Here is a 25,749-nt window from a genome sequence, read left to right as displayed (position 1 = left end):
GAGTAATCAATTACTCAAGTACTTACTGTTTAAATTAAACTAGTGTGTTTTTTGGGGGTTACCAAGTACATCCACTAGAAGTGCTTGTTTTTGCCACTGAAACAGAAATGTCGCTCTGAAATCCCACAAGCCGTGAGTTGTTGCAGGAAGACAACAATGGAAGCCTGAAAGAGTTGGAGATCCATTGGAATACAGCTAGCTAAAACATTTCAATAAATTGTGCCAACATGTCGGCCACTTTGCGTAGCGTTCATAGACTATTGATACAGACACGCTGTTGTGGCTCGCTAACTGTTAATGTTGGTTGTGCTTAGGGTTGGGTACTGTACACTTTTGAACCGATACCGGTACCTGTGAATCGATACCGGTACCCAACGGTACCTTTTTTCGGTACATTAGCCTAAAAACATTATCTACCTACCTCAGTTGTAAAAAAAATAAATAAAAAATCCAAACTTAAAATGATTTATTATAATTATTATTTATTTAGAACAATTTGTTAATATATATATAATATATAATATTGCAGCGAGCGTTGTCTGCATCTAGCTTTGTAAAGTGTAACCACACTTGCAACCGTTTTCGGCTTGCCATTGCCCCGAATGCTTAGTTGTTGAATCAAGTCAAATCCTAGGTAAGCATGTATTGTGTGCGTGAAGGTTGACGTTAACGTGCGGCACAGTTTATAGGTTTCGTGGTAAACTAAACGTTGACATCATCGGACTTAAAAAACAAAGAAAATTATATTTCTTTCCCCCATTTTTTTGTGCAGTACCGAAATGTGGCAAGTTTCAAGTTCAAGTTTGTTTATTATTTGTCACAACAAAAGATGAAATGCTTGTTTCTGCATGAGTGTGCTACATACAGTAAAAAGAAAGTAAGTAAAAAAAGTAATTAAGAAGTAAGTCAAAAGTAAGTAAAGTCAATATACATATACAATACAGAGTAAAATGAGTAACAGTGAGGTACAATATATGGCTACCGTGGTATTTTTTCCTTACCACACAAATTAGCGAAGCCATTCAAACCGCAGAGGTAACAGCCATACTTTTTTTTTGTATGTTAAATTAATTGTTCCTAATTAAACTTTTTGAATGCATTTATTTCTGTAGTAATCTATTCTTTATAGCCTCTAGTCTAACGTTAAATGTCTATCTTTATTCCAGTGTTGTCATTAAAGAGGACGACTTTGCAGCAGGAATATTGGTTGAAAACAGCTGGTTGAAAGTAAACTACTGTTCTTGAAACTGCTGATCGCGGTAGCTAACGTTAACCAAATGCTTGGTTCAATAACCAACTAGGAATTAATTGACTGTGTCCTATCTATCTGCATAACAGATAATAACGTCATGGATTTGTTTGTTCAACCCCATGGCCAGCGAATTAACACCAGCTAAAGCTAGTGATGGATCCGGTTATTACATGGGGCTTACTCAAGAGTTAAACTGCTCACTCAGCCCTATTGTTACATTAGATAGCCAACAGTTTAATCCCTAACGTTATGTGAATCTGGCTATCCTTCAACACATACCATAACACGGCCCAGGAGTGCATTTGAGCTTATTCTACCAGGTGCCGCTTTCTTGCTAACGTTAAGTGGGCAACTGCGCTCAGCACACACACACACACACACACAATATGGCATATATACTGCTCCAGAACAGAACCAGTACTTACCTGTCCTTGCTAATCGTGACCACTCTGACTTCTTTCGGGATCAAAGCGGCAGTATTTACGGCATCCGAATGCCCTTCGATTGGGTTTCACTACAAGATCCATGTTTTTAGCAGATTCAAAGAGAAAACTTTCCATAGCAGCAAAGCACGTTCTGGGGTTTGATCAGAATGTTAACTGCGAGTGGAAACTTTCGAACACATGGCGTGAAGAAAATAGGCTATACACAACTATAATAATAATAATTATTTATAATTTACAGCCGGTGATGCGGTAATCAGCTTGACTCTGCGGTGGGCGTGACGTGATAGCGATACCGCGGTAACCGCGGCAGCCCTATGCAGAGGTACAAAACTTAGGGTAGGGTGTAAATGAGGTATGAATGTAGTGCAAATCTCTTTAATAGATAAATATGGGCGGCTGATTGGCGCAGTGGGCAAGGCGCTCGCCTCTAACGCAGGATACGCTGGGTTCGAGCCCAGCTCTCGCCGTTGCTACCGGCTGGCCGGTCGTTCATACTAACACAATTGGCAAGTGTTATGGCGCTTTTCCACTGCATGGTACCTACTCTACTCTACTCTACTCTACTCGGTATTTTCGGTTTTCCATTACCAAAGTACCTGGTACCAGGCTGGTACCAGGTACTTTTTCGGTACTTTTTTAGTCCCTGCTCGAGTCTGGTTCCAAGCGCGAGCCAAGCGGGTAGAACTGGTACTATAAAAGTCACGTGAAACACTGCAGACCACTGATTGGTCAGAAGAGAGACGCGTCATAGTTGGAGAGTCTGAACTGGTCTGAACGAAAACAGAACGCCGCCATTAATGTCTCGCATAGGATTTCATTATGGTTGCAGCAGGCACAAGTTCAATAAACAAACGATACAGTCACTGTGTATTCTGCCTCATTTATTGATTAAACAAAACCGACATCAACACAATTTTAAATATTTTTTATAAACTGCTCAACACTGCATTATTTCCGGCGTTGGCTGCCTGGTGTGATCACAGCGCATGCGCATCATGCACCCAACGCCGGAAATAATGCCGTTTTGAGCAGTTTATAAAAAATATTTAAAATGTTTATTAGCAACGCCGAGCTTTCAAACCATCCCGTATCTCTGTCCGAAACCCTCGTGCAACTGTGAGTACATTTGAAATGTCTCTGTGATACTTGTATAACGAACAGTTCGGCCAGAACCAGTCCTTCAGGGTAAATCTAGGTTGGTTTCCTATTGAGGATCAAGTGACTGTGGATTCACTCGGTGAGCTCTCATGCTGATCACCAGCAGCCCCGCCTCCCCACACGGAGACAAACTGAGTACTTTATTTTAGTACCTGCAGTGGAAAAGCAACATGGTACCAGGTACCTAAAGCGAGTAGAGTAGAGTAGAGTAGAGTCGAGTAGGTACTATGCAGTGGAAAAGCGCCATTAGAGGGTAGTGTTGTCAAAAATATCGAAAAATCGATACATATCGATTCTGAATATTTAAAACGGTTTCGATACTCATTTCCCGAAATATCGATATTTAATTATTCATACTTTTTTTTTTTTTTTTAAGGAAGTTGCATTGTTCATTTTAATACCTGTAATACTACAGTAGTCCACACACACACACATGTGCATTCAGTTAAGTCGGAATATGACTGTAATAACAGTTCAGTTTGTCAGGTACATGCAACACAGATTACAGTGTTTACATCTGTCTGCTTGAGAAAATACCATGTTCTGCAATAAAAATTATTGAAGTGAGATGAACAGTTATTTTTAAATGTGTGATCTAAAGATAAACAAAGGGTTTTAAAAGTAGGGATGCACGATAATTATCGGGCCGATATCAGCAATTATGACATCATCCCGATAAACCCGATAACGTTATTGATAGCTCTGATAATATATAATAAATTTTTTGGTTAAAAGAAATCCGGTGTGGGTGGATTTGGATGAAGGGCGCTTGTTTTTATTATAGCCGCCCTCCTCCCGTTTTGCCAGTACTGTGGTACGATTGATAGCGTGGTTTAGGAACAGGGAGTTTTTCACAAATCCAGCGCTCCCTTTCTTGGCTGTGACGTAGTCACGTTACATTCGGAGACAGACAGTCGATCTCAGGGCTCTACAGTGCGACCATATTGCTCGCATATGCCCCTAAAAATATTTGTGTGCGAACATGCAAAATCAAGTACTCGCACGGTGTGCGAGTGGGGCCGGCGAGTGCAGAGTACAGCCTCATTCGTCCTTTTTTTTCTCCGCTGCGAAAACTACAAGTCCCACAGTTCACAGCCGCATAAACGTTCCAATCACAGTAGAGTTTCCTGTGGTCACGCGACTGGAAACTGAAAGTAACGATCAGCGTCACTGTCTGAGTCAGACAATACAGCCATGTCGAAGCCCATTCATTTTTATTTTGCGCGAAAGATACCGGAGAATGAGAAGTCAGGCGAGGCAGCTCATGTTACAGAGGTGATGGTTAACGTTAACGTTAACCAAGATACTGACGCTAGCCAGCATGCTAGCGAAGTTGGCCAAGCTAGCGAGGCTACACCCACTGTAGCACCCAATGTAGCCACTGTAGCTAGCGAAGCTACACCCACTGGAGCCGGAGGGAAGACATACAAATTTAACGTGAATTGGTTAAACATTTCCCCATGGCTAGAGTTCGAAAACAATGTCATGTTTTGTAAATATTGCAAAGTAGGATCGATGCATTGCGATGCATTGTTACACCCCTACAACTGGCCCACTGTGTATGTGTGTACAGCTAACTTGGCTAGCGTTATCAACCGCAGAGGTGGGCAGCGCCGGACGGCCAGAGTGCAAGCGGTGTGGCAATAGGGTCTAGCTGCAGCGCCGGACGGCCAGAGTGCAACGGTGTGACGTCGTAATTTGCAGAATCGACTGTCAATCAATGGTCTACCTGACACGCAAACTCATAAACAATGTTTCTGTACTGGAGGTGTACAGTATTTCAATAGGCAACCCTGAAAGGATTATTTTTCTAAAAGAGCAACACTAGCTCCCCCCTCTACTGATGGCCCTGGTTGTAAAGCCAGTGTCTCCTTTTTGTTCAATGTCACTGCCTTTCTTATTAGGCCTAGTTGTTGGCTACAACTTTGCCACAGTAGGCATTAATCACTTAATTAATAGTTCAAATGTCTGTGTCCCATTCCCGTTTGCACACGCAGATGATACACACACACGCACACAGTGGGCCAGTGACTTTGGTGGTATGTGCTATTGCATTGATTGATTGATTGAAAAGTTTATTAACAGATTGCAGAATGGGTACAATACAGTACAGCTCAATACATACAATTGTTAAGGGGATGCAGACCAGAGAAAGACTTTCGTACAGATGTGTCCCGTTTGCACATGCACGCACAGTACAAATATACATTTATTTTTGAAAAAAAAAAAACTCTGTTACTTGACATATTTTCACTGTGCTCCTAAATATTTTTGGGTGCTCCTAAATTTCTTTGTGTGCTCCTAAATTTTTTCATTTAGGAGCACCTGTGCCCCTAGTGAAAAAGGTTAGCGTAGAGCCCTGGATCTGCCAATTACGTCCCACCGCTTGCACCCATCTCTTCTTCTTACCACCAATCAGAAGCTCTCGTTAGTTTATTTACCTCCGGATTGTCAGCCATTACTCTACTCGGAGCTCAGGCTAATAACGTTAGCTCCCCGCCAGCCACATTGACAAGTACCAGCGCTTATACTACATTACTGGCAAATGTCTTGTTGCACTTGTGGCAACGAGCGTTGTCAGCATCGACTTTAGTAAAGTAGACCCAGACTTTTGAACGTTTCGTTCTGTCCGCCATGAGAGCAGAGCTGTCTGTACTCGGCAGCATGTGTGTGTGTGTGTGAGTGAGTGAGTGTGTGTGAGCACAGCACAGCCCGGAGCCCGCTCCTCACGCAGGCAGAGACACCGAGGCAGGAGAGATAACGTTATAGAAAACGGCCAACAAGATTAGTTTGCGACGTTTAAATTCCTCAAAAAAAACTCCATAATTTCTCGAGTACCGATAGCAGTACCGATGACGTCGGAGCTTCTAAAAAAAAAAAAAAAAAAAAATGATATATATATACATTAAAAAAAATATATAATACAATAAATATCGGTTATCGATATCGGTTATCGGCTTGAGGAGCATAAAGTTATCGGTATCAAAAAATCAATATCGTGCATCCCTATTTAAAAGTGTTATATTTATCTTCTCTTATAGTACCAGAGAGAAGCTGAGGAGAATCAACCAGCAACAAAAAGCAAAATGTGTTAAAAAAAATAAAAAAAAATAATATATATATATACATATATTTTTTTTTGGTATCGAAAATATCGATAATATCGATACTTTTCAAGGTATCGTATCGAAGTCGAAATTCCAGTATCGTGACAACACTATTAGAGGGTGGGAAAGCCGGTGGCTGGGGATTTGACGTTGTGGACTCCTACAGGTCGGTTTGGTGACGCCGGTGCGATGGAAGCAGGAAGTGACGGGGGCAGCGTGAGCCTCCCACGCGTTACTCCTCGCCACTGAGAGTTCGAGCTGCTGCTGTGAAAAGATGCGACAGGCTGCCTCCTCGTGTACGGGAGGGGACACGTGATGCAAGGCTTCTGTCCTCACTACAACCGACCTGTGGGAGGCATAGTCTAGCAACGTTCAAGACAGGGGAGGGAAGAATTGGATATACGAAAATTGGGATGTGAGAAAAATAGAAAATGGGGAGAAAAAGTGGATAAAAAAAAACAAAAAAAATAGATAAATATAAAGTGTGTTAAAGTGTCTAAAGTGAGTGGTAAGGTGAGTGTTTGTTTAAAGTGAGTGTGTAGTGTACATGTGGATGTGTGTGCAGTGAGTGTAGAATAGATGATGGGTTGTTACATAGAGTCATTGTCATTGAGCATCCTAATGGCCTGGGGATAGAAGCCATCATAGAAGCCAAAATTATGCCATTTCATGAGCAGAAGGATCTGCTGCAGACAGAGTGGAAAATGGTAACTGACAATAAACATTAAGCATCGCTGTGCATTGTTATTGCTGCTGCCATGTTCTTTAACTCATTCAGCGCCAGGGATTTTCCTCATCCTGTTCTACCTAGGCCACGCTTTAAAGATAGGGGTGCGTCACCTTGTTTGTAGAGCTATATCTATATTCTATATTATAGCTAAGGAGACAATACTATGGTCATTTGACAGTCAGTATCTTCCATCGAACATGCAAAAAAGAATAAATTTTTTCATGTATACATTTGCGCGTTATCCCGTGGTGAATATAAGTATAGTTTCGGAGTGATCCAGGCTAATTCCTGGAAAGCTGAGTTACGCTGCTACGTGAATTCTACTAAAAGCATTGGCGTTTCGTCCCTGGACATGCTACTATTTGAATTTCCAAATCAAATGTATATAATAGGTATTATGTTTCATCATGAATGCATGAAAGGGGGGGGGGGTATTTCTGATGCTTTGATTGCCAGTAACGGCATTCGTTTTGAACACTACACACGCTGATCAGCTGGATCGCTATGAAAACATTGCAGGATCAAGCTGGAATTGACATCAGATAGTCCTTACCTTTGATCGGGGCTATTCCAAAAGGAATATTCCAATTGTATGATCGCCATCGGGTCCATCTGATGTCCATCTGGTCCACGACATAATCCGGCACAACACATGCATAGAGTGTCCCAGACACTTTTCAATGTGATCGAGTGAACCTCTAGGCTTCCCTGTACTAACATTCTCCGCCCGGTGGGAAATGTAACACACGGTCTGGAACAGGGTTTACTGCACTCTCGATACTGCCACCTAGCAGGATCTGGCCGGTACTGCACCCTTGGGTCCCAGTATGCCTTTTAACGGCAACATCCAGGTCCGTGACATTGAATAGAATATTAAAATCGGAAAAAAAGGAAAACGGACCAAATAACGTATATATGGTTGGCGTTGATAGAATCCTTGTTTTTCAATGTGTATACAATGTAAATATCGGTAGATGACAGCATCTGCTATTAGATCTCAGATGAGGAGGACAGTATCAGTCATGTGTGCTTTCAAGTTAGACTGGGAAGCCACTAGGGCTGTCTTAAATACTTCAAAGCTTCGTTCGATGGGCATGGGATTCAAATATGAAAATAAAAATAGATTATAAAAAATAAAAAAATAAAAATATATGAATTATTATTATTTCTTTTTTTTTGCTAAATCAACTCTGCCTCTCTTTGTTAACTACAACAAGCAATGCTGTTTGTTATTTAAGATGAGGTCGGACTCGGCACTGACAGATTTGTGTTCATTGTGCTGCTTTTATAAAGCCTCAAATGACGGCTTACAATATTCCATGAAAGCAAAGTGTTTAGTTTGTCTAAGATTTAAAAAGGTTTACACTTTACAGCACTGACAAAGTTGAACAAAGTGCTGTACAAGTCCCACAACATAAATTTTTTTTTCTTATTTTTAAACATATTTAATTTTTTTTTTTTTTTTTTTTTTTTATTATTGCAGAACAAAAATTATTAAAAGTCAGTACTCAACACACAATGCATAATGAAACTTTCAGTAAAGGTGGTTAAAATACATGCAAGTACAGAAACAAGATAAAACAAAAATAGTCTATAATAACATTTTAACCGTATACAGTGTATATCCAGCGAAATTACAATTATATAAATGTTAGTATAGAATATACCCCTAATACCTATTTTCTAAAACCCTACACACATATGCTCCAGCTCGAACCCCCCCCCTCTCGGACCCCCTCTTGGATAGTACCTCCATTATCCCTCACTCCTAACCAGACACTACCATTATAAGCTAGCTTTTAATCTCTCCACCACTTCTACCCACATTGACATTTTGGATTCATTGAGACCCAGAATTCTTGCTGTAGATATTTCTTGATATATCACATCGAGGATATGTAAGAAACCACACTTTCCGGCACATTTTTTCCGGTTGAAACCAGCGTGATGCGATCAGTTTTTTAGCTACTGTGATACCCGATAAAACCAATCTTTTTAATTGTGGATTCACTGCAAACTCAAAAACATCATTCAATAGTAATACAGAGGGGTGTACAGGACGGTATATTCCAAGATACGAGTATTGATAATTGTTGGGACACATCTTTCCAGAATGCCTTAACTGGTGGGCAGTCCCAATACATGTGCATAAATGTTCCTTCGTCCCCGTTTGTACATAGGGATTATTTGGAGTCTTGTTTAAGCCCCATTTTGCACAGCCTTATAGGAGTCAAGTATGTCCTGTGAATATAGTTCAGATTGATTTGTTGATGATCCGGGTTCCTTGATGTAAGTCGGACATTTGCCCAGGTTCCTTGCCAATCAAAGTAATTTTCCAGGTCTGGTATATCCCTCCTCCAGACAGTGTCTAGTTGAAGGGTTTCATACGAGGACGTTAGTAATTGATAATAAAAACCTGATACAAAACCTCCCAATGTTTCTCTTTCATAGAAAAATGTGTGGTTTCTGTGGTGTTCAATTGGTATGAGTAATGGAACACCGTGAGACCTCAGACAAAGTCGTAACTGTATGTAAAAAAGCCATGTGGACTCGGTGAGGTTAAACTTTGTGCATATTTCGACATAACTACAGAGGCCCTGGTTATTAAAAATATCCCCTAATGAGTGTATGCCATGCTCTTCCCATATAGGGAATCTTATAGGGCGTTTTCCCATTAAGAGTGCATTGTTATTGAATATGGGAGTGTGATTATGCCATTCTTGAGGGTTAGGATATTTCTTTTGTGTTTCCCGCCATGTTCTGATTGCATGGGTAATTATGGGGCCAAATTCCCGCTCACAATGCTTGATTGAAAGTTTAGTGTGTGCTATGTCTTTCAGTCTCTGTGGGGCTACTATGTTTTCTTCTAATTCTCTCCAAGATACCAAAGCCTGGGGGTCAAACCATATTTTCAATGGTCTTAATGTGAAAGCCTTAAAATATTGTAAAAAATCTGGAACTGCCATGCCACCGTCTGCTTTATTTCTCTGTGCGGTGGATCTTTTTATGCGAGGTGGTTTGTTATTCCAAATAAATTTGTATGTGGAGGTTCGTAATCTTTTCCAGTAGCCCTCTGGAGGAGGTAACGGAAGCATTGAGCTGAAGAAATTGATTCTTGGTAATACATCCATTTTAACTATTGATACCCTTGCCTGTACTGAGTTTTTAAGTTTTGCCCACCTGTCCAGGTCGTCTTTGATTTTGTTCTGTATTTTTGTGTAATTGTGCTTCACCGTTTGTCTTATGGTGGGAAATATTTCCACACCCAAGCATCTAAAATGTTTGACCATGGGTATCGCACCTGGGAGGGTTGTGTCTTTTTTGCACGGATGTTAAGAGGAAGAAAAGCCGACTTCGGCCAATTTATTTTAAATCCCGATAAATCACCAAAGTTCTCAATCAACTTGAGTATATGCGGCAATGTGTTGTTGGGGTTTTGCATGAACAATATTACGTCGTCAATAATTTTATGTTGTGTGCCCTTGATTACGATTGGTTCTATGGATTGGGATTGTCTTATATATTGTGCTAAAGGCTCTAATGATAGATCGAATAGTCCGGGACTAAGAGGGCAACCCTGTCTGGCTGAGCGTGATACCGGAAAGATTTTGGAGATGATTGTACCTGTTGTAATCATGGCCGATGGGTCTTTGTATAATACTTTAATCATATCAATGAATCCTTTTCCTAACCCCATCCTTTCTAATACTGCCCATAGATACGACCATTCCAGCCTGTCAAAGGCTTTCATAGCATCCAGGGGCAGCATCGCCTTAGGTATGGTGTCATCCTTGTCTGCATCTAGTACGTGCAGTATTCGTCTTATGTTATCCGTGATCAGGCGACCTCTTATGAAGCCAGTTTGGTCCGGATGAACTAAAGACGTCATATGCTTTTGTAATCTGATGGCTAATACCTTAGAGTACAGTTTGACATCGGTTCCGAGGAGGCTTAAGGGTCTGTAACTACCGCACTCGGTGGGGTCTTTGTCTTTTTTGAGAAGGACTGTTATGAGTGCAATATTGTCGTTTTTATGGAAGTTCCCCTCCTTGACTGAGTATAAGATCATATTTAGTAATAAGGGTCCCATTATGTCCCAACAAGAAAGGTACATTTCTGGTGGGATACCGTCTCTTCCAGGAGCCTTACCACTTTGCATTTCGGATATGGCCTTCTTGAGTTCCTCTAGTGTGATCGGTGTTTCTAACTGTTTAGCGTCATCCTCTGAAAGTTTAGGGAGAATAATTTGATTAAGATATGTGTCCATTTTGTTTTGATCGAAGGTCGTTTCTGATTTATATAAGTCGGAGTAGAATTCTTTGAATGTATCGTTTATTATTTCGGGGTCAGTTTCAAGTACTTGTTGTGCTCTAATGGTAGTTATATCTGCAAATTTTGCATTAATTCTTAATCGCATGGCTAATAGGTGACTAGGTTTAGAACCTTGGGAGTACTGCTGTTGTCTTGTGCTGCGTATTTGTATTTCCGATTGTTGTCTGTATATGGCATTGATCTCTATTTTTAGTACGTTAACTTGATTTTCTAGTCTAGTTGAGTTGTTGTATTTTAAAGAATTAAATAACGTTGAGTAAAGCGTTTCCAGTTCAGACAGTTTTGTGCATTGATTCTTGCGCATTTTGGAGGAAAAGCTATCAGTGAAATCCTTGATCATTCCCTTTACCGACATCCATATTATTCTGGGGTCTTCACCGAGTTTGCATTCTCCCGTAGGAATACTATAAGAGCTTCTTTGAGTTGTGTAATGAATTCCTTGTTGTTAAGCAGCAACGAATTAAAACGCCATCTTGGGGCTCGGGAAGATAGATAAGACAAGTATTGAGCCGTACTGTATTGTACCCATTCTGCAATCTGTTAAATAAAGTTTTCATTCATTCATTCATAGTATACCAAATGTTCCTTTTAGGAGTAAATAACAGTGATCTGATAGTGCATTGGGTATCATTTCCACTTCATATTTATCAAATAGTCTCGGGGATGCAAAGACATAATCTATTCTGGATAATGTGTTATGTCTCGCCGAACGACAAGAGTACTTTCGGGTCGTGGGATTAAGTGAACGCCATAAGTCATTTACACCTGTAATCTTCGACCAATCCTTTAATGCTTTAGATGAATTATTTTGTTCGCTGGAAAAGGCGAGGTAAGATTTGTCCATCCTTGGATTCCAAATGGCATTAAAATCTGCACCTACTATAAATGAGTAATCGGGAAGGTTTAACATTGCATTGGTTAGTGTAGAGAAGAAACCCTCTTCGTACAAATTTGGGGCATATACCGCTGCCAACGCTATTTTCCTGTTATTGTGTACAATCCTAGCTATAGATACGCCCATCTGCATCCGACCATACTCCCTTTAATTCAATATTCAACTTACGTCTAACGACTATGGCTACACCTCGAGTTCTCATACCAAAAGAAGAGTGACTAATATTATGATATGTGTTATCCGCTAACGTATCTATGTCTTCCTCTAAAATGTGCGTTTCGCTTAGTAGAGCCACGTCCACATGTTCTTTTTTCATCAGTGTGAGCACGCTTTTGCGTTTGTGTTGTTTATTTATCCCACCAGTGTTCCATATCATTATATTCAAACTAGCCATAATCTATACATGTTTTTGTGTAGTTTTTGGTAATGCTTCTGGAGTGCGAAGCTACAATAGATGTACATCCAATTATTGAGGTCCCGTTGAGAGCCGAGCTTAAAAACATATATACAAATAAAAATCCCCTTTTTTCCCCTCTCCCAGAGAGTCGTACAGGCCTGTGTTCCATAAACACATCCTCCGCGTATGACTCCCTCCCTTAGGCCACCGGATTGCCCAAACTGAGCTTTGTAATTCTAATCTTCCTATGCTAATTGCCATAGGATCTAACATTTTCATTCTAATTCAATAGAATGTCGCTTTTGGTCTTGCGCCTTCCCTTACTGTAGTGAAATATTATGAAAAATGAAAAAAAAGAATATACCTTCATTGATATATTCATTTGAACCTTCTACTAACTTATGTAGGAAACATCAGAAAAAGGAAAATATTTTACACATATGATGTGGGAATGCCCCACAGTTAAAAGTTTCTGGGAACAGATAACTAATTATCTATCTAAAGTATTACAAAAACATATTCCCTGTTGTCCCAAATTACTTCTCCTTAATGATGATGAATCTTTAGCTTTAAGTATTGTTCAGAGACGATTTTGGCTGGCAGGAAGTACTGCTGCAAAAAAAATGTTGGCGCTGCGATGGCAAGCTCCACACTCTCTGCCCTTTAATCACTGGAAACATTTATTAGCTGATGTTGTAACAATGGAGCTTTCTACAGCTAGATTAAATGGGGCAAGATATCAAACAATAGATAGCTGGAACCATATTCTCTATCAAGTTAGGACCTTCAATATATAGCTAGCAGGACATAACTAATTATATCTGTATAATTCCTTTTTTTTTTTTTTCGGTCTTTGTTGACATTTTTGTTCTATTAATTTTCTTCTCAGGCCTATGACGGGTGGGTTGGGGGGGGGGTTACTATTATTATTATTATTTTATTTATTTTTTGTCAACGGTGGTTGGTGCAGGGGTTAGGGGGTAGGAGTTTTTTATTTTAAATGAGGCAAGGGGCAAGCCAATGCAAGTAATTGGCAAAAAATTTAAATGTATGTTTTTATGTGCATTGTATGTGCATTGTATGTGCATTATATATCCTGCCTTTTCTTCCAAAAAATGAAATAAAAATATATTATTAAAAAAATAAAAAATAAAAAGGAAAAGATTGTAGAGAAACACTAACACCTTAATATGAAGAACAATGGGAAAGAACAATGTAAGATAAAAAAGAAAAAAAAGGAGTGAGAGCTAAAATAAAACTCAACGTGGAGAAACCACTAGAACAGAATTGAATAAATAGATAAAAGAGAAAAACAGAGACTTTTAGAGCTACATTGTGCCAATCTCTACATCAGTAGAGTGATTATTTAAATTATTAGAATAACCTTGTTGTGCTCATACGTTTAGGTGTGGCTGATTTTTTTTTAAAGCCTTATTAAGGCCTGATTAAACTTCAGTCAATTGATGCTTATGCTTATACACACCGGGTGTTAATGTTAGAGTTGCAGGCCTTCGTTGTAATGGTGCATTATATTCTAGAAGGTTGTAGAATACACTAGTATACTAACAGACTGCTGTTATGTTCCAGAATGATCTTCCTACCCAGGGTTCATGACTACTAGTATTTTCGGGATATTTCTTAGTGACCCAGAGCAGTCGAGCGATGAACCCAGAATATTCCAGATTGTTCATAGTGTCAATGATATATTCTTGTCTCCACGGAGACCAGAAGTCTGTAAATATAATGCATTACGAACCATATTATACACATTGTGCCTTGGTGTTGCCGGCATGCATATCATCTGCTACTTTTGTTGAGCCCGGATAAAGTCATTCTAATACTGAGATACACAGAGAAAGAGAGAGATGAGTAGGCTTATCTGGTGCGAGACAGTGTTGCGTTCTGCCCTGGGGGATCTGCTCCATGTAGATTCAAGTATTCCTCGGCGTCTTTAGGCGTGTGTAATCCTACCCTACGGCCGTCACTGCCCACGATCGATAATAGCGCCGGGTATATTAGCCTTGGTTTGAGGCCACACTTGAACAATTTCTGCATCACCTCCTTGTAGGGGAAACGCTGAGCGATGGCCTCTTTGCAAAGATCCTCGTAGATAAATATTGAATTTTCACCATGTTTCAGCTTTCCCCTTTGGTTGCGTGCAACTCTGATGATGTCATCTCTTATTGCCGTCTTGCGCAGAGTAACAATGATGACTCTTGGACCGTTGCCTCTTTGTTCCCGAGTACCGATTCTGTAACATTGGTCCACTATCAGCTCTGTGGTTAGAATGTTGTTACCCAAAATCTCTGATAACACTGTTGGAAACTTGTCGTCTGTGCAATTGACTGATTCATCAAGTCCTACAATGCGGATGTTATTTCGCCTGTAGTAACGTTGGGTTTCGAGTAGCCTCTCCATCGCTTCATCTTTAACTTCTTGTATTTTTATCCGACATGCCTCTTCCACCTTTTCTATCTCCTTCGTTACCTCTGTCAAACCATCGTTGATGATCTTCTCGTTCTCTTTGACTGCCCGTGTAATTTCTGTCACCGTATTCTCCACTGTCGTGATTCGCACGGACTGTACAGCGACCGCTTCCATAACTTCTTCGAATTTAGCATCGATGTGTGCGACGTGTACTTTGAAAGCTACCATCTGTTCCTTAATCAGATCCTTAATCAGGCTAGTCAGAGAGTTGAAGTCGGGTTGTGTAATTACACTGCCAGTGCCAGTTGATATTGTAGGTGCAGTGATGGGGCCGATGGATTTGTTGGCTATTATCTTCTCAATATCCTCTGCTTTGTCCTTCACGCTACTTTTTCCTGTCGTTCCCGTTATGTCGTCTATTGTCTCCCTCTCGGAGCCAGTCGCCGATGGACCCGGTATATTCTCCGTTATATTCCCATCGGGGGTTGTCAACAGCGGATCTGCCGCCGCAACGCCTGTTGTTTTCTTGGATTGTGTATCAATCGTCGCCGTTTGATTTGCTGCTTCGTGTTTCTTTCTACCCTTTTTCTCATCCTTACCCCCCATGTTGAGTCTTTATGTCTTTTGATAGAGTTCCTATCAATACATACGATGTGGTTTAATCTCATTGGTATTTGTTAAAATAATGTTTTTGAACGAAATTAACGGTGACGGGAGCGGAGCCGTTACCAAATGCGTACGCTACATATTGTAGCTAAACCGGAAGATCAATCAATTCGTTTTTATTTTTAGGTTCTGTATTTATTATTTCTTTTTGTTTTGTTTGTTATTTCTACTGTCATTCTATTGTCATTATCGTTATTGTTTTTACTGTCTGGTGATGTTCTGTTTATTATTATTATTATTATTATTATTATTATTATTATTATTATTATTATTATTATTATTATTATATGCTGTCATGTTTTGTATTATATTACATGTAAAAAAGAAAAAGAAAAAAAAGGATTGAAAAAATTATTAAACGCAGTCACTCATGTCATTCCCGTGACAAAACTAGCTCAAATGAAAGATTTGATCTCGACGCTCCTCATAAAAAAAAAACATTGGACAACAACACCCACCAGCAAAGTTCCTAGAGTTAGAACTCATTTGAAGCACGACGCCCCCCCCCCCCCCCCCCCCCCGACTCCTCTCCTCTCTCTCTCCTGTGTGTGGAGGGAGAAGACGATAGGAGAAGTGAGAAGACGCCCGCACAGGAAACCCAACACCAATACTGGAATGACATTACGTGTACAGGTGAATGAGAACACTTAGCACTAACTCATCACACAATGCTTAGCTGCCCGACAACAAGGAGCCTCTCTGTCTCTTTGTTTTGGTCTTTGCAACGGTCTAGAAGACAATACAGGTAAACAGCAGCAGGTGATGTAGAGGTTGGCATGAGTAATGTTTTCCCAGATCGAGTACACGCATGAATTACTTGAATAGTGCTTGGGTAATTGTTTAGGAAAATATATTTTTTAGAATGCATCTTAAAGCACATGGCAGCAGCAATAACGAGATATTGCGGAGTCACACACACAACCGATTTTATTATGTTTCGCTCCGCGGACATAACAATGCGCAGCAATATACCCGATGCTTAATGCGTATTGTCAGTGAAAACAGTCAGTTACCATTTGTAATAATTACATTACCTCCTCCACTCTGTCTGCAGCAGGTCTCTCCACTCATGGAATGGCATGTCCCCATCAATACTAGTCTATGAATGCTACGCATGACATGTTGTTGTCTTTCAGATAACACTGAGCTAGCTTTCGACGCAACAAGGTCTTCGCAGTACACTCTCATGCTCCACAGCTGACCAGTGTTGTCTTCCTGCAACAACTCACAACTTGTGGGATTTCAGAGTGAGATTTCTGTTTCAGTGGCAAAAACAAGCACTTTTGGTAATAAAAAAATACCTCAAAACCCACTCAAGTTCAGTTGAAGTGGCGAGTACTTGAGTAATCGATTACTCACGCCCATCCCTAATGTGATGTAGGCAGGGGAGGAAACTAACTTTTTGGCTTACCAGCCAACTGGCGAGTATATGTTTTTTTTACCAGCCAAACAGATTTTTTACCAGCCATAACAAAAATCGCTAATTGTGATAATTACTTCTTTGTATGTCTTCGTCTAAATTGATTTTCAATCATAGTAATAATCACACCGTGTCTCTACTCTTCACAATATTAGCATAAAACATATATTAATCACACCGTCTCTACTCTTCAAAATATTAGGATATCACTAGGGATGGGTACCTTTCACATTTGAACCGATACCGGTACCGGTACCTGTGAATCGATACCGGTACCCAACGGTACCTTTTTTCTGTACTTTAGTCTCAAGAAATTTTATTTACCTACCTCAGTCGTAAAAAAAAATCAAAACTTCAAATAACTACAATTGACAGTTTTCGGCTTGTCATTGCTCCAACTGCTTTGTTGTTGAATCAAGTCAAATCCTAGGTAAGCATATATTGTGCGTGTGAACGTTGACATGAAAAGAAAAAAGTTTAAAAAAAAAAAAGTAAAAAAAAATATTATTTTTTTTGGTATCTGACTTGATTCGATACTCTGTAGTACCGACGTGTTTCGGTTCGGTACCTCAAAAGTACCGAATTCGGTACCCATCCCTAGATATCACATATTAACATGAAAGAGGGAACTATTCTGGACTGGGTTGGGCTAAACTGGGCAGTGAAAGATGCTGGGCTGGACTGGGTTGGGCAGGGAAAGTTGGGCTGGTCTAGGTTGGACTGGGTTGGGCTGGACTGGGCTGGGCAGTGAAAGAACCAAGCATTTCACTGTAATGTAATAGCTAAATAAAACAAAACTTGAACTTGACTTGTTACATTTGCACTCTGGTTGGATGCCAAACATATTCTGGTTGTACTGTACTTGTGCTGTATGATAATACATTGGAATCGAATCTCATGTCAACGCTAGGGGTTCAGCAGGTGTATTCTGAATGACAAGTATGACAACATCACCGTTGTGAAGGGCATATGGGCGAGTGGTGATATGGGGGGAAACCCGGTAATAATAAAATGTCACTCGGCTGCATTGAAAGCTCGGCGTTGCTAATAAACATTTTAAATCATTTTTATAAACGAGTAAAAAATCACTGAGCTAGCATTGGCTAAAATGGCTGCTTCCGCATTTTCACGCAGGAGTGCTGTGATTGCTGGCTGCTTTGTCACGTGCCTGGTGCGCCCAGCAATCACAGCACTCCTGCGTGAAAATGCAGTACAGAGTGAGAGTGAGACACCAGCTAATCCTTCCAGAAAGACATAGAAAACCCTGTATACTTCTTACAGGACACATACCAACATGCTCCTCACACACACACACACACACACACACACACACTAGAGCTGCCGCGGTATTGATATTTTCCTTACCGCACAAATTTGCGAAATATTTCCTACCGCCACGGTTATTACCGCACAGTGCGAGAAAAAAAAAAAAAAAAAAAGTTTGAATGCATTTTTTTTTTTTTTTTTTAGTAGTCTACTCTTATAGCCTGCCTCTAGTCTAATGGCGCTTTTCCACTGCATAGTACCTACTCGACTCGACCCGATTTAGGTACCTGGTACTTCGTTCCTTTTCCACTGCAGCCAGGTACTGCATCCGTGTGGGGATGCAGGCGGGGCCGCTTGTGTACACTGAAAGCTCCGTGGGCATAGTCATGTCCGAGGGCTTGCAGCAAGCCAGAGTTTAACACAGTTTCAATCAATCAATCTAATAACAACATTAACCAGACTCTCGTTGTGTCTATTCTGCTAAAGCTAACGTTACCTCTCATTGTGTCTATTCTACCAAGCAACCCGGGTTTAACGTTACCTCTCGTGTATATCTGCTGACGGTAGTATTAGGCTAATAACAACAACCAACTTAACACATCAGCGATCTTGTTGTGACACTAAACTCTCCGCTCGGTGGTAAATTGGGTTGATGTCGGTTTTGTTTCATCAATAAATGAGGCAGAATACACAGTGAATCCATCCTTTTTTGTTTATTGGAGTTGGTGCTGTCGCAAACAAATCCTGAATGAAATACATCCTTAGCGAGGGAGTAAAGATGGCGGCTTTCTGTTTTTGTTCAGAGACCCCAACGTGTGACGTGTCTCTCTTCTGACCAATCGGTGGTCTGCAATGTTTCACATGACTTTTCTGGTACCACTTCTACCCAATAGTAGGGGTGGGAAATGGGAATCACCAGTTTCATCATGATACGATACGATATCGATTCTTTGGACAACGATACTATATTTGCCAATATCACAAAGTCTCTCACGATACAATACGATTAGATTCAGGTGCCTGCGATCGATATGAGATGATATCATATGCCCATTTAACACAATCAGTAACATTTAGATCAACAAAAAAAAGGTAATGAAAATATCATTTGACATTTGTATTTTTGAGCTCTTCCAGACATTTAAAGGAAAATCAATCTATTGTTTTTAATACAAATAGACCTCCTGTTCACTGTAAAGTGCCACGTTTTTATATATTGAGCTTTAAACTTTAAGCTACATTTTTTGGAACTCAAAACTCACAACCTCCCTCTCCCAAACCGTTCCTACAACAATTTGTTGATGTTGCATGATCATGTATAGGCCTACATTTATTATGTATTATATTGTTTATGTTTAAATAACATTTAAACATCAAACTCCTCTGACCTCATCTGGTCTTTCCAAAGACGCGCGCACACACACACACACAGAAAGGGAGAATGCTATGCTGTAACATCTACACACACGGAGCTACTGCTGTTGTTCTTGGGCGGATATTAGACTCGCCACAGGATTTTCAAAATAAGAGTATCGATATGAATCGATCTTATTACATCGCATCGATCCGATTCGATTGTTGATAATTACATCGATGTATCGATCTGGATCGATGTATCGTCCCACCCCTACCCAATAGGGTCGCTTGGAACCAAGTAGGGTATATCTGCAGAGCCGCAAGCCCAACGTCTGGGCGCTACTTTATTATTTTTATAAAAAATAGCGGTGATGCGGTATTCAGCCCAACTCTGCGGTGGGCATGATGCAACAGCGATACCGCGGTAATGCGGTTATCGCGGCAGCTCTAACACACACATCAAGACATGCATCAACATTCTTCTGCTTTCTTGCTCAACACCCGCTGATGGTTGGGTAGGGGAGGCCTGTTGTGACACAGGCCGTTTGTAAAGATACAATTACAGCCTAGCCAACCTCAAATACCATGAACATTCTGGAGCAAGATGACAGCCTAGCCTACCTCAAATACCATGAACATTCTGGAGCAAGGTGACAGCCTAGCCTACCTCAAATACCATGAACATTCTGGAGCAAGATGACAGCCTAGCCTACCTCAAATACCATGAACATTCTGGAGCAAGATGACAGCCTAGCCTACCTCAAATACCATGAACATTCTGGAGCAAGGTGACAGCCTAGCCTACCTCAAATACCATGAACATTCTGGAGCAAGGTGACAGCCTAGCCTACCTCAAATACCATGAACATTCTGGAGCAAGATGACAGCCTAGCCTACCTCAAATACCATGAACATTCTGGAGCAAGATGACAGCCTAGCCAACCTCAAATACCATGAACATTCTGGAGCAAAGTGACAGCCTAGCCTACCTCAAATACCATGAACATTCTGGAGCAAAATGACAGCCTAGCCAACCTCAAATACCATGAACATTCTGGAGCAAGATGACAGCCTAGCCTACCTCAAATACCATGAACATTCTGGAGCAAGATGACAGCCTAGCCTACCTTAAATACCATGAACAATCTGGAGCAAGATGACAGCCTAGTCTACCTCAAATACCATGAACATTCTGGAGCAAGGTGGCAGCTCCACAGCCTGGTGGTGGTGACAACAAATAACAACCGAATTGCAAAAAAAGAAACATATTGAAATCAGGCTACAGCTACCCCACATTGCTCTCACACACTTACTTTGCAAAATATAAAATCACCTTATTCACACACAGAGCCCAAACAAACCTCACCCATCTCCCGAGCATAGGCACAGCGCTCTGGTTTACCCAAGCGATTTGAATGCACTGCATGAGACTACGGTGTCATGTTGACTCAAGAGTCACAGACAAGCAGTAGGGGCGACAGTGGCTCGGGAGGTAGAGCAGTCATCTGGCAATCCGGAGGTTACCGGTTCGATTCCAGCTCCTCCCTGGCAGCGTGTCGATGTGTCCTTGAGCAAGATACTTAAGCCCTAATTGCTCCCGATGAGCAGGTTGGCACCTTGCATGGTTGCCTCCGCTGTTGGTGTGTGAATGTGTGAGTGAATGGGTCAAATGTGAGTAACAAATTGTAAAGCGCTTTGGATAAAAGCGCTATATAAAAAAGCAGCCATTTACCATTTACAAGCATCACTTTGATTCCGAGCCATCTTGTGCCAACTCACATCGTCTAATCCGATCCACTGGCAAATTACCCACAGTCCCATTCGCTTTATTTGCTCTCCGAGCATCAAACTGGGTAGCCCCTTTTGTGACTGTGACAACAGGTTTGGCCGAGTGAATCCACAGTCCCTTGCTCCTCAATAGGAAACCAACCTAGATTTACCATGAAGAACTGGTCCTACCAGAAATGTCAAAGGTACTCACAGTTGCACGAGGGTCTTGGACAGATAATTGCAATGGTTTGAAAGCTCGGCGTTGTTAATAAACATTTTAAATAATTTTTATAAACTTTTTAAAACACTGCTCAAAACGGCTTTAGCTGCCTGATGCGCCTGCGCTGTTATCACAGGGCATGCGCATCAGGCACCCAATGCCAGGGATAAAGCTGTGTTGACCAGTGTTGACTGTTGACCAGTTTATAAAAATTATTTAAAATGTTTATTAGCAACGCCGAGCTTTAAAACCATTGCGATGATCTGTCCAAGACCCTCGTGCAACTGTGAGTACCTTTGAAATGTCTCTGTGATACTTGTATAACGAACGGTTCGGGTAGGACCAGTTATTCATGGTAAATCTAGGTTGGTTTCCTATTGAGGAGCAAGGGACTGTGGATTCATTCAGCCAAACCTTGTTGGCGTGCATCACAGTCACGAAAGGGGCTACAAACTGGGGTTTCCCACTGCTGTCTCAAGTCTCAGTTAGCCCACCGAAGGTCTCTGTTCCATGAAATGAAGATGGAAGATGAACTTCAATAATCATATTTGCCATCTTTTGCTTGCATAAAGCACTTATCAGCACATCGGCTTATACAAGTTAAATGGGGTAACTCGATGTCAGCTCATTTTAATGTGGGTAATGGAGTAAGACAGGGCGGGATTTTGTCTCCCTTCCTGTTCAATGTATATGGATGACCTCTCCACTAAACTAAGGGAATGTAAGACTGGATGTATGGTGGGGGAGAGCCTTATCAACCATCTTATCTATGCTGATGACTTAGTCATACTGTCCCCCTATAGTGCTGGTTTACAGCAACTGCTTAAAATCTGCTCTGTGTATGGTATACAACATGATATCAAATTCAACCCTAAAAAGAGTGTTGTTATGATAGTGAAAACTAAGGAGGACCAGAAGCAAAAGTGTCCCTCCTTCTTGCTGTCTGACTGCGCTCTAGATGTGGTGAAGAGTATGCAATATTTGGGTCACAATATCACTGATGACATGTGTGATGATGTTGATGTGCAGCGCCAGTGCTGCAAACTGTATGCACAGGCCAATATGCTGGCACGAAAATTGTATATGTGTACAGACAATGTAAAAATAAGCCTGTTTAGAGCCTATTGTACTCCATTTTATACTGCACACCTATGGTGTAATACCGTAATTATAGCACAGCAAAAGATTTTATAAACTGCAGGTAGCATATAATGATGCATTTAGGATCCTCCTTAAGCTCCCAAGACGGACTAGTGCAAGCCATTTGTTTGTGACTACAAATGTCCCCACCTTCCATGCTCTGCTGCGGAACCAGATGTTTAAATTTATGTGTCGTTTATTAGAGTCAAAAAACAAGATAATAGGTGCCATTAGTGATGTAAAACGAAGTGATACAAGGTACTCATCTGATCTGTGGAAACATTGGAACCGATGCCTGTATTTTAATGTATTTTAATCTATGTTGTTGGCCTTGTTTCTTTTGTTATTGTATTCTTGATGTTGTTTTGTATGTGTAATATGGACCTTGAGTCTGAAATAAAGTCTTCATCATCATCACTTGAGTGATTTCCAATAGTACTGCACAAAACCCACCTCACATTACTACCACTTAAGCTTCTCTTAAAAGTCAGTCTCTGGAAATGGCTGACTAAGGCTGGTCAGCTAGTCAGGCAGCCCTGAAACTCATTTCAGCACGTTTCGCGTTCGCCTCTGCCCGGCTTTCTCTCCATTTCCTATGTCTTGTTTTTACAGGTGCTTTGCAGAACACTTCACCAATGCCTCACTGCAGCGCCATCGTTGTTTACAGAGGGACTACCAGGGGCCTCTCTCTTTTTCTCTCTCTCTCTCTTACTTGAAGAAAGAAGGGAGGCAACCAGAGGACTTAATGTTTCCGGGCTGCGGGCCAAGTCGAAGACAGCAAGTTAAAGAATAAAAGTTAGTCGGTATGACGTGGAGCTCATTCAGTCCATTCGAGTAGAGTATGTGAATTACCAATGTAAATGACCAATGTAATTACCAATGTAAATTACCTAGTATGGTTGTCAATATCCCAATGTACAGTTTTGCTTGTACAGTTGTACAGTGTCCCCCCGCCCTACCCCCCCCCCCCCCCCCCCCCCACACAACCCCACACAGTACTGACTATCTGTATGTCATGTATGTCATATATGTCCTGATGAATTGAAAATGGGGGACCCTGATGTAAACAAGACGAAAGTCTTTCTCTGGTCTGCATCCCCTTAACAATTGTGTGTATTGAGCTGTACTGTATTGTACCCATTCTGCAATCTGTTAATAAAGTTTTCAATTAATCAATCAATCAATCAATGACGAGGAGTGAATGAATGAATGAAAACTTTATTTAACAGATTGCAGAATGGGTACAATACAGTACGGCTCAATACACACAATTGTTAAGGGGATGCAGACCTGAAAAAGATGTTTGTCTTGTTTCCATCAGGGTCCCCCATTTTCAATTCATCAGGACATAATATGACATACATGACATACAGATAGACAGTACTGCTACATCTATACATTTATGACATAACAGATTTGCAAATACAGTACTGTTTGTGATACAAAAAGAGTCGAGGACTTTGACTGAAGCTGAGGCACCAGCTGGCAGCTGGCCTGGAAGGCTGGTCACTCCAGTCAACAGACTTCCACAAAAGACACCTGCACCAGCTAAATTATGCAGGCTACAGTAGTAGGATGTATTTAGAACATAAAGACGTATAAAAGTAGGCTTGTATGCAAAGTAAAACACTGGCCTATGGCTGTTTTATTCTTTGTGGAATAAATACATAACATTGCATCTTTCTGTAAGCTAACTTTATACTGTATCTTCTGTATATTACTCTAACATTTTTTATTAGAGAAGGAAACTGCTATGCCTAATATAAGCATGGCAACGGGGATGTGTGTATTATAATGTTACAACATATGGTCCGGGCATTTAGCAATCTAGGTTGCATCCCACTAAATATATTAACTTCGGTGCAATTGCAACGTGTATTATTGATTGATTGATAATGTTATTAACAGATTGCAGAATGGGTACAATACAGTACAGCTCAATACACACAATTGTTAAGGATGCAGACCAGAGAAAGACTTTTCGTCTTGTTTACATCAGGGTCCCCCATTTATATAGTCGAGCAACTGCAAACAGGAAACAGCCGTTCGAATACCTACCAGCTAACTAACGACACAACAACATGACACATTGTATACTTTTCCTGCTTTAATATCAACATACCTGTTGTCTGCTGGTCGATCTGCCAAGCGAACATTCCCTGAAGCAGAGAGTTGTGGAGAACGTGTCATCACGGGTGGAGAGAGTCCGATAAGTCTGTCACTACGGATTAAAAATACAATAAATGTCGTGCAGAATGCAAAATGCACGTGCGATATGCCAAAGGAACAAGGCTTTGTTTGGTCTAAACGACAATACTTTCGACGACCGATTAAAAAGAAGGGGGGAACCAAGAAAGAACGGTATTATCTGAAGTTGTTCTTGTTTGAAAGCAGTCCTAACGTGTTGATGTGTGCAGCAGCAGTGAGTAGTTCACTTCCCCCGTCGCTTCAAAAAACTGCAAACCCCGCCCTCCTCGCTGAGGAGGGGCCTCTCCGTGACAAGTCTCCAAGGACTTCAAAATTGCGAGAGTAACACCCCTGCACAAAAAGGGCAGTAAATTAGACCCAGGCAACTACCCGCCCTGTTTCTATCCTTACCTCCATCTCGAAAGTCATGGAAAAAATTGTATACGAACAGGTAGAAAAGTACCTCGCGGAAAAAAATCTAATCTACGCATTCCAATCTGGCTTCAGAACATCCCACTCCACTGACACATGCCTTCTCTATTTAAACGACCACTGCAATCCTATACCTGGAGGGGAGAGAACAGATGGTGGAGGTAAACGGTACCCTATCCCCCCCCCCCCCCCTCACAGTGAGCTGTGGTGTTCCACAAGGAAGCATACTAGGACCATTACTGTTCCTAATTTATGCAAATTACATGTCGTCAGCTTGTGACTGCAACTTGTTCCTGTTTGCGGACGACTCAGCCCTGCTGGTCTCTGACAAGAACAAGTTACAGGTTGAAAAAACCCTCAGCTCAGAACTAGGCAAAATCTGCATATGGCTCGCTGATAACAAACTATCACTACACATGGGCAAAACAGAGTCCATTCTCTTTGGTTCAAATACAAACTCAGCAAGACCGACGGCTTCTCAGTTACAGTGGGTGACAACAGTGGCGGCTGGCCGATAGGGGCGCTAGAGCGCCGCCCTCCCTGGTTAA

At 41.1% G+C, this 25,749-nt stretch overlaps 1 protein-coding gene across 1 annotated transcript in view; it reads right to left on the bottom strand.

The window, feature by feature from the left end:
• Window positions 1-24,983, bottom strand: part of LOC311235953 (supervillin-like) — a 271,644-nt gene extending 246,661 nt beyond the window's left edge. The window contains exon 1 of the mRNA XM_084323493.1: window positions 24,705-24,983. The gene's annotated coding sequence lies outside the window, so the exon portion shown is untranslated. The remainder of the gene's footprint in view (window positions 1-24,704) is intronic.
• Window positions 24,984-25,749: the final 766 nt, after the last annotated feature.

This window comes from Notolepis coatsorum, assembly GCF_963971535.1.
Source record: "Notolepis coatsorum genome assembly, chromosome: 10".
Classification (NCBI taxonomy): domain Eukaryota; kingdom Metazoa; phylum Chordata; class Actinopteri; order Aulopiformes; family Paralepididae; genus Notolepis; species Notolepis coatsorum.
The sequence above is the reverse complement of the archived record's forward strand: the minus strand, read 5'-3'. Positions and strand labels throughout refer to the sequence as shown.